Source organism: Aythya fuligula, chromosome 7 (genome assembly GCF_009819795.1).
Source record: "Aythya fuligula isolate bAytFul2 chromosome 7, bAytFul2.pri, whole genome shotgun sequence".
Taxonomy (NCBI): Eukaryota; Metazoa; Chordata; class Aves; order Anseriformes; family Anatidae; genus Aythya; species Aythya fuligula.
Window position 1 is genome coordinate 36,618,708 of NC_045565.1, and position 10,148 is coordinate 36,628,855.

Sequence of the window (10,148 nt, forward strand, 5' to 3'; positions counted from 1 at the left end):
TGTAAACAGTGACAAGCACAAAATTCTTGAAAGAGCCTTTACGGTGCTGGTGATGGGTCTGTGGCATGAGCAGGGTGAATACGAACGTCAAGTGCGTGCCCTCCTGTCCTGACAGCACAGGAATTTAGGAAGGGCTTTGGGTGCTGCAGTCAAATTCAGGTTCCCACTGCAAATGGCAATTCTGGAATAACATTCCACTTACTGGGTTTCCACTTATGCTGATATTTCATAAGCAGCTATGCTAAGATAGGTGTTAAGGTTACTAAACAGACACTTATGAATTAAGCAATGCTATAATCTGTGCTGTGTGTTATAATGGGATCTTTAATTATGTGGTCATGCTGTGACCTCTGCAGAGGTTTGGAGCGTTCAGAAAGATGACTTAATTACAAAGTATTTCTTTTTATTTCCTCTTCCAGCCTGTATAGGTTCTCATTTCACAGCTACCTCGACTGCTTGGGTGGGTAATTTGGCTGAGGCACTTTCTCTAGGGACCATCAGGCTCTTAGTGCAGCACCAAGCGATGCTATTTTTACAGCTTTTCTCTGGGCAATTTGAAGTGTGAGGGCTTTATGGAGAAGCTAAGGTCAAACTCGTTTCCGTGGCTGCTAATTTTGTTGCTCAGCTTGAGGCTCTTCCAGTTCATATCTGTTTTATCGTTTCCCCCAGCCTGGGTGCTGTCGCCTACAAGCTCCCAGCAGCTCTGCAGCCCTGCCCATGTCCCACTGGCTGCTCAGAGCAGAGGCCACTGTGGGAGCCTGAGCAGGATACGGAGCACCACGGGGGCTCCAGCAGGATGGGTGAGCTTTGCCAGCCTTGTTCATGCCCAGACACTGAGGCACCAGACACTGGTGTGGAAAGCAGTGGTGCTTGGAGCATCAGGCATGCAGCAGTGGGTCAGATCAAAGCTCCAGAAGCCTCCTGGTTGCTGCCACGGAGAGCTTCATCTCCTTGCCTACAGGCATGACCAGCAGCTCTGCAAAACAGAGAGATTTTTGACAATTTGCATACCTGTAGGGTTGTGTTGACTTGTTTGTTCTTACAGTGCACAATTTCCAATGCACTTCACAAAACCCACTTACTAGTTTTACCAGCCTAGCTTCTGGCCTGATCAGGAGCAAACAAAAAGGAAAATGCAGGGTTTCCCAGAATGTGCGCGCAGCTCTTTCATGAGGATCACAAGGTGATAAAAGCAACTTCAAAGAGAATGGCAGATTTTAGCAATAAGCACTTCTCCCGTGCCTTCAAACCACACACCAGCCCCTTCTTATCAAGAGCGCAGCTCCTGTGTGTGTGCGCATTTGCTGTAGACCAAATGTACTCGCGGTGCTTCCCAGCGTGGTGCAGCTTAATTGAACAGCTGAGCACAGGAGAGCAATTGATTTTCTGTAGTCGGGAGACACGGGGCAGTGGTTGGAGAAGTAACGCAATCCCCGCCTGAGGAAGGATTACTCAATCTATACCAGACTATGGTTTAAAAACAGCAGCTAACAGCATCAAGTGCAAGTTCAGTACACAGGTTTTGGAACTGTCATGCGTGAAACGTTTTTGATGTCCGTAAGTGTGCCCAGAAAAAAAAATAGAGAGAAAAAGTTTGTGACAATTTTCCAGAGATGGATTCCGATGAGGTTTTCTTTCTAATAAATAATGCTCTTCAGCACAAGCAGCACGGGTCCATGCACCGATGAAGTCTTTGGATCAAACTGCTCAGAGCACAGGGGGTGAGACAGTTGTTTGTGAACGGGATTTCTTGTTCTTGCAAACACAAGAAGTCATGGTGGAAGCTTAACAAGTCTCTGGTTTTGTCCGATAAGGAAGTTATTGATGAGTGGAGGAAAGGAAGAAGTGAATGAGCGAGAGAAGGCTAAAAGTGATTCAGAGACACAGGAGGGGAAAAGAATTATGTTCGTGTGAAAAACATCAAGGAAGGCATGATCAGTCGGGGTGATGGGTCAAATGATGGAAAGCACAGAAATGAAACTGGGGAAAGAAAGTGAAGGAAGATCCATGTGCCAGGGCTAGGACTTAACACATTTTGGGAAGCAAGAAGAGGCTTTGTAAAACCCTCAACCTACTGTGCAAAGCATGTGGCCAGAAGAGGGACCTGGGGCGGTGTGGAGGCAAGAGGAGAGAGGCAGTAGAGGAGCAGTGACTGGTTCGTGGTGAGGTCCTTGGTGCCCTGCGGATACCACTGCCCTGTGGCGCTTCTCCTGAACCCCATCAGGGCTTCAAACCCCTCGTAGGGTTTGTTTTCCACACCACTGAGCAGCCTTCCAAAACTTGGATAGTTTTGTGACACTGCTGTCACCATCTGCAGTATTTCAGTATTTTAGAGTGCATTTTACAAATAAGGTATTTGCGCATTCTTTTCTGCTATAATTTTCCTGTATTTATATATCAAGGATGATTTTGTAATTCCTGATCAATTCTATCTAAATAGTATTGGGGAGAACGTGGTGCTTGGGTTCATATAGATGACTTTCCAACACTGGGTTTATGAACTACATAATTTTCTATAGTGACAGACCATTTAAAGCTGATGCATTTTATTAGAATGGACTTATATTAAATAAAAAAAAAAAAAAAAAAAAAGGGAAAAAAAAACTCCTGGTAATTTTTTGTATCTCTTTAATTGGTCTTAAAATCACACTTTGATTTTTTCTTTCTGTTGGCATCATAAAAATGATGTTTTGTTTGCAAGTAATTACATATTGACTGCTGAAGTGCACTCACTGCTGAACATTCATAGAGGAAGATAGTTTTATTAAATGGAGGGAAGAGAGCGCAACAGGTTGGGTGGATGTTTGGCTGTATGCAGCCAGCTTTTACAAGGAGGGGTAGCTGATCTTGTTTCAGGACTAGAGAAAATGCAACTTTTCATTTACTTTTCTGGACTACTGCCTTTGCAAACAAAATTAAATGTTGCTTTGCAGGAAGATGGATTTTTTTGTCCTGAAGAGGTTCCTTAGTGTTTATAGTGTGACCGTAAATAAGATATTTTTGCAAAATTTTGTTACGTGTTTTGCTTGACTGGTATGAACACAAGCAGTAAGTCACCTGGGAGATTTTCCAGTGACTGTGGACTTTCTGGTAATTCTTCACAAAGCCGTGGGGATGTGATGTGAGGAGCAGCCACGCTGAAGCTGTTTCCCCGTGCTGCAGCTGGCTCTGCAGCTCTACCATCCTCTGCTGAAAGCGCTCTGGTGTATTAATATTCCAATGACTAAAAAATTAAATCCAACCAGGGAGTTAATTACATTGGAGGTTACTTTAAAGATCTGCCAGCGATTCCCTCCTGGGGACCCTCTTGGGGGAGCAGTGGTCCCGAGGGGCCGCTGCTGAGAGCTCCTGCACTGGTGGGGAGGGGAGGGGGGTGAACGTGTCTTCACAGGGACATCTCTGAGAGCAGCTCTGGTGCCAGGTTCTTCAAATATCAGAGCTGCTGGAGATGAAATCCGAACAACCAGTTGTAGCTGTGTTAAGGTTTGGGCTTTGCTGAGCCCTTAAGCACACGTTGCTTCTTGCTAATCTAAACCTCGGGTGGCTGGCAGCAGCGGGTGGTGCAGCAGCACCACAGTAGCACCGTGCTTCTGGACACATGGTTTAAAGCGGTACCAGGACAGTTCAGAGGCAGGATCCCACCTGCTGCTCCCCTTGTGTGGCTGCAGCCCCACTTTATCCCCCCTTCACCCTCGCCACTGCCCAGCAAAGCATTGCCGTGCACACCGTGTGCCGGGGCCAGAAGGGCACGGTGCAGAAACTGCTTGCAGGGCCTGCGTGGGTGCCACTGGGTCTGGATGAATCGACACAGCTTCCAAACCAGGTGTGGATTTTAAGAAAAAAAATCTACCTTTTGAGTTTCTTTTCAGAGAAGATTGTGAACGGGCCATCAAGTCTTGCTGGATAGAAAAATGAAGACCACGCCACCTAATTAGACAGCCCAATTAACAAAGCCCTTTGTTTCTTGTATAAGCCTCTGTTAGCCAGTGCAGGGCAGTAATACCAACATTACTGAATGTAAAGGCTCACAGGGATTTGTAAGAGATTAAATATTTATATAGGTAATAAGAATACCCAGTTATTCATTAGGCAGGGTAAATGTACTGGAGGGACAAGAAATGCTTTTGTTTCAGAGTACAACATCTCACTGAAGGCTGAAATTCGGAAGGCTTTCCCTTCTCCCTGGTGAATGTTTGTCCACAGCGGGTTTATCAGCCACAATCAGCAGAGGCAGGAGAGCCACAGGGTGGTGCTGAGCTGAGCAGCTGCTGCCGCAGGTCTGCTGCTGCCTGAGCATCTCCAGGAGACTCCTCATTCCACCCGGGGGGTTGTGATCAGGAATATGTTCATTAATTCTTCTGCTCCTATGAAATAAGGAGATTTGGATGTGGCTGGCTCGATCAGAGCTTCAGCCAGCTGTGTAGGGGACCTCTGTATGGGAAAGTATCTGCAGCCAGTCTGAGAGCAAACCTCAGGAACCGCTGGTTGCCCACCTGAAGTGTCCATGCAGTGCCTGAAAATGAGTCTCATGTAGGTATGATAGTCCATGATGTGCTAACTTAAAATATGCTTCAAATATCACAATGTATTTAAATTAACAGCAAGCCTTTTTGCCTAATTGATTGATGATGAAGTGGCAGGCTGCATTGGGTAAATTAATTATGGAGAAGGAAAGACAGAAGAAAGTGAAATACTGTCGCTGCTGTAGTAGTATTAATTGTTCACCATCTGTCTGGAAATGAAAGAGAAACAGAACAAAAAATAAGATCTCAGAAGGTTGGTTGTGAATATCAGAAATATTCCTTAAAATTTTGAGGTTCCATGATGTTCATAAAGCAGTTGATGTTCATGATATCGGTGCTAATAAGGAATAAAAAAGAGATTTGAAGCAACTAAACATGGTAAAGCAAAAATTCCCTTGGATTTTAGTAGGTGACAGAAACTTCCCCAGGTGTGATGGAGCTGGCCCAGCTCCTGTCACTGTTGCCAGCCTGGAGAGTGGCTGTGGTGGGGTTTGGGGGCTGTGGGGTCTAATGTGTCTGGGCAGACACATTAGCACCTCCGACCTCCATCACCTTCCCGGGGTTCAAGCAAACAGGAGCTCTTCCCTTGGAAGGATACTTCCAAAATGTGAGCAAGATTTAAACTGAGAGCTGGCTTCAACACCAATAGAATTCATATGCATGCTTAATTAAAATAATATAGATTATTTTTATTTAGTTATTATATATATGTATATACACATATTTTATATATTTATGTTTTGTGTTTATTATATTTTATATATAGTGTGGGACATAGTTCAGAAGCATACTAAGATAATTTAGTGTTGGGTCTATTAACTTTTCACTGTTGACCGAACCAAAAAAATATGAGCTTTATTGTCTCTACAACATCGTGATTAGATAGCCTCATTAACAGTGTTTATTCTGTTTCCCCCTAATTGCCTCCATTCCTTTAAATGATATGTCTTTAGAGACTGAGATTTTCTTTAATCTGAGAGCTGAGGGGCAAAGCATTGGCTAATGAAAGTGCATTGCATCTTTTCTTCTCTCATGTTGGCCTTGGAGGGGGGCGTGGGAACGTGGGGTATGGATGCAGTTTATGGTAAGAAGTAGATCACAAACTGTCACGTGGATTTTTGTCCCTGTGCTATGAGAATATGCTTTTTAAAACCGTGGAGCAGCACAGCATGGCACTTAGCAGCCATGCCTTTGGCTTTCTCCTGCCCCTGAGGGTTAAATTTGCAAAAGGGGCTTATAATTTGGAAGCCAAGGTAGAAATATGTGCTTGATTTCCAAGCTGCTTAACTCAAACACCAAGGGAGCTAAAGGGAGCTTCTGTTATTCCTGGGAATTGGCTGATTTCCCAGTCCCATAATTTCATGGCAAAACCATTGGTGGAGAATAAAACCAGAAAGTGATTTTTCTTGAGGCCTGCAATGAGTTGCAAGGCACTGAGTCCTGCTGGTGGGACCCTGGGGTGGCTGCGCTGCCCAGCAGGTGCAGTCACCTGTGGCTCGCTGTCATCACTCTGCTGCTTGGCCTTTACTGCGTGCAAAATGCACACGTGAAGTCCTTCAGCACGTCTTTGTAGTGTAGGATCTAGTTTTCTGCCCCTTGATTTGGGGGCTGCCATGAAATCCTTTGACCTAGGTCTCTGCAATCTGGGCATGTTATTTAAACAGACTGATGCATACATGCTGTTATTCCAAAAGAAATGAAAACACTGCTCTGTGGTGTCCAACATCTCTAGAAGAATATCAGAGGAGATTGTGGCCCATCTTGCTACGCCCTATTTTTCCAGTTTCTGCAGTTACAGAGAGGGAAATAAGAAGAGAAAAAGAAAAGAAGAGAAAATATGACCCCCCTCTGGGATTCATTAGAGAAATAAATAAATATTCATAACCATTCCTGATGGTTATAGGTTTAATTCCCCTCTGGACAGAGATGATGGAAAAGATGCTTTTGGTTAAAGGCAGGGAGTATAACCAGATGTGCTGATGAAGTCATGGTGGTCCCGTTCAGTCAATTTGCTGTAAAATTCCTGCGTGTGCAGTGGCCAGCAGACAACTTGTAATTCCATTCAGAGCCAAGGTTCCCTTAAAATCAGAATCATCTTCTAAATGTTGCACTGAAACAATCCGAGGCTTTCACTGTGTTTGGTTTCTAAACAGTGCTGCTGTGTTCAGTGTAATCCCACGGAGCAGTTTGCTTGCTGTCTGTGTGCACATGCAAGCTCGGTGACCTTTTCTTGCACATCTGAGCTCAATATCAGTGCAAATAGCACAGTTCAAAAGTGACTGAAGAGCCCGGTCTGCAGTTTCCCTCTGCAGTGGCCGAACAGAGGGTTTTCATTTCATACATCATTTACAACCTGCTGCAGTGATTCCACAAAGGCAGCACAGATCATCCAGACAAAGCCGAGAGCAGAAGTGAGCATATTATTTTGATGATCTCTATTGTCATCATCATCAGGTCTGCTCGACACCAGGTTTATTGTGCCCTACCTCACCAAGCTGCCCGGAGCACTGGCTGGCACTTCAGCATTAACCCAGCAGAGTTAATTTCTGAGGGCAGTCCTGTAACTCTGCCTTTTTCCATGGCCAGCACCCACCCTCACCAGCTGCCTGGGGGGCTGCCCAGAGCCACTCGACCCCCTGTGGGTGCCCAGTGAAGTGAATTCTTTCCAATGTGCCCTCCCTCCATCCCCCTGTTGCAGCTGGGCCATATTCTCCTCTTTCTCAGTGGGATGCTGGTCCCTTCCATGTCGCCCTTTCCTTATAGGTGTCTGCAAGGTGGTGGTGCAATTAGTGCTTTTGCCAGCTTAATTTTACTGGCTTTGGAGGCAGCAAGAAAGCTAGAACAAGAGAAAATTGCTAGTTCTACTTGGGATGAAACTATCTTCCCAAACTGCCCGTCCTCCTCCTAAAACCCTGCCTGAGAAGTGTTTAGCAGCTGTGTTTCTGTGGCGAGCTTCCAGCAAGTGCTGTCCTAAAGCACTAAAAATAGGCTCGGTAATGTTTCCCCACCGTTAATTTGCATGTTGGAACAGCAGAGCGTGAAGGCTCTCTGTGTTTGGGGGTTGCTTTAGGAGATTTCAGTACTTCTGAAGGTACAATACCTGGGAATCCATCTTAACCTTTCATTTGCAAAATGAGAGTGGATGCTTTATCAGATTTCTCCCTTAGGATTTTCTCTCGACAGTTAGTAGCAAGAGAAGAAGCAGCGGTGTCCATCCCTTGGCATCTCAGAGCTGATAGAGATTGAAGGGAAAACAACGCCTTCAGGAAGTGTTCAGTGTGAAGCTATTCCAGTTCTGTTCTGTGTAAGGGACAGATTCCTTTCTGTGTATATATTCATAAAATGCTTGCATTGTTCTAAGCGCTAATTACTTGCTCACTACCCACAGACCATGCAGAGCTACCAGCAGCCCTTGTGTCCCTCAAAACAACTTCTTTCTGCCTGGCTTCCCGTGCCCCAGCCCGTGGTACCATGGTTCCTGGCCGTGTTCCCTCGGTGTTGTGAGTGGGGCTTGGGGCCACGGTGCTGTCCTGAACATTGGGTCTGGCTCTGCTCAGCACATCCAGGCACCGGGCACTGCCAAATTATATGGATCTTAATCAGCTGGCCGATTATCAGCATTCCCTTCATCTGCTGTAATTGAACTTTAACTTCAGGCGTTTAAGACTTGATCATTGCTTTCAGGGCTTGCCTGGTAAAGTGGATAGTAATTATAGCTATATGGAATCATATAAGAATCGTGATGGGTTTTCAAGACACTTTTCCAGTTTCTCCATTTTAATTAAAGAATAACTTTAAAACTAGCTAAGAGGCTATTATTTTTGAATGTTGGTTTAGTGTTTTGACCCTTCTTCATGCAAGTGATAAATTATTTAGAAGAAAAAACATCTAAAGGTAAGTGAGGAAATGAAGCAGGTTGAATTGCTGTTCAGAAAGGGAAGAAAAACTAAAAGAATTGTGATCTAATCATAGAGAAATTGTCAGCCTGATTGCTTTCCTTTTGTGCAGCTGAGAATTGCAATAAAACTGGGAATACAGCAAAGATTGATGGTTTTGTGATGTTAACTTCCTTGTAAAAGTGGACGAGTCCTTGAACAGACTCATTCATGTTTCCATCAGAGGAGAACTTTACTGAAAACAAAACAAAAAAGTTAACTACAGGAGGGACAGAAATCAGTACAGCTGCAATGTGTAGTTGGTAGTGTAAGCATGACTTTAACAATATTTTTACAATAGGGGGAGGGGACACACCACATTAATTAGTAGTGTTTGACTGTGTTATCTTCCTGTTCTTCTCTCTTTGCAGTGGTTGTTCCCGTTAATTTGAAGCCCAAAAGTTTTTCAGATAGACATAAGTAAAGGTGGATAGAAGAGTAAGGGAAGCCACACCCACAGGTTGGTAAAATAAGATGTAGGGCCTCAGACATCTCGCGACAAGTTTGGGTGGGGTTGGAACCATTCAGAGTGGGAGAACAGAGGAAATAAATCACCAGGGTGCAGTAGCTCGGTGTTCCCAGGGTCCTTCAGCCCTGACAGCACTCAGTGGACTGTGTCAGACCTGGGATGGTGGTGATGGCACTGCAGGCTGCGATATTTATTCATAGGCTAGCAAACCCAGGCTTATTTATTCCGTTCATAGGCCATTAATTCATGATCATTCATTCCAAGAATATAACCAGAATTAGCATCAAAGTGAACTTGCAGCCTGTAGAAGAAAACTTGCTCATCACCATAGTTCAGTGGAAGGTTTCCTGTCAAACAAATAAATTTCTACTGCTAATTAAGTGTTGTATGCAGCTTTTAAGAACAGACTCACACTAATTCTAATCCTACAATAAAGGTTTAAAAATAATGTTTTCAATCAAATGTTATAGTTCTAATTTATACCAAATCATAGCATAGAAAAAAATGAAGAAATAAATGGTGTGACAATATTTGTTATTTCAAAACTTGGGCAGTTTTGAAATAGACTTTATTCATAACGTGAGCCTGTGAGATCCCCAAGACATGTGAGTAGCAGGCAGTGGGTTAGCTGCAAACTTATTGCTTTGTTTTTTTTCTTTTAATCTACTTACTTTTTAATAGGAAAACAAAACAAAAAAGTCTGTTCAGGTTTGTATCCCCTTTTTGTATCTGAGGGGTCAAGGAACCCCTCAGAATCAGGCCAATTTTTCTGGTGAATTTATTTCCCTCTATTTGTAAAAGCTAACCTGGAGCCTGGAGGCAGTGCAATGAATAGAAAACTTGCTTTCAAAGCTTTCTTAGAAAAAAGTTGTGGTTTTCATTTTTTATTTTTTTATTATTATTTATTTATTTTTGTGGGTGGGTTCACACAGTGGCTGTTCTAGATATAATTTACTTGTCCTGCTCTCTGCATTGATTTATTCGGAGGAAAGTTGCAATCATGAAGAACCCACAGTTTCTGCTCTCTAAAAAGAAAATTAATCAAGTAAAATCTTGACTGCTTAAGTAAGTAACAGCTTTTCTGAGTGATATGAACAGTGGTGACTGCTGAATCTTAAAGGTCTGTCTTCCACAGAGAGTTCTGTGCCCAGCTGAATTTCTAGCAAATTGAACTATTGTTCAGAAAGAACAATATTATCACTAATTCATCTTTATATTGGT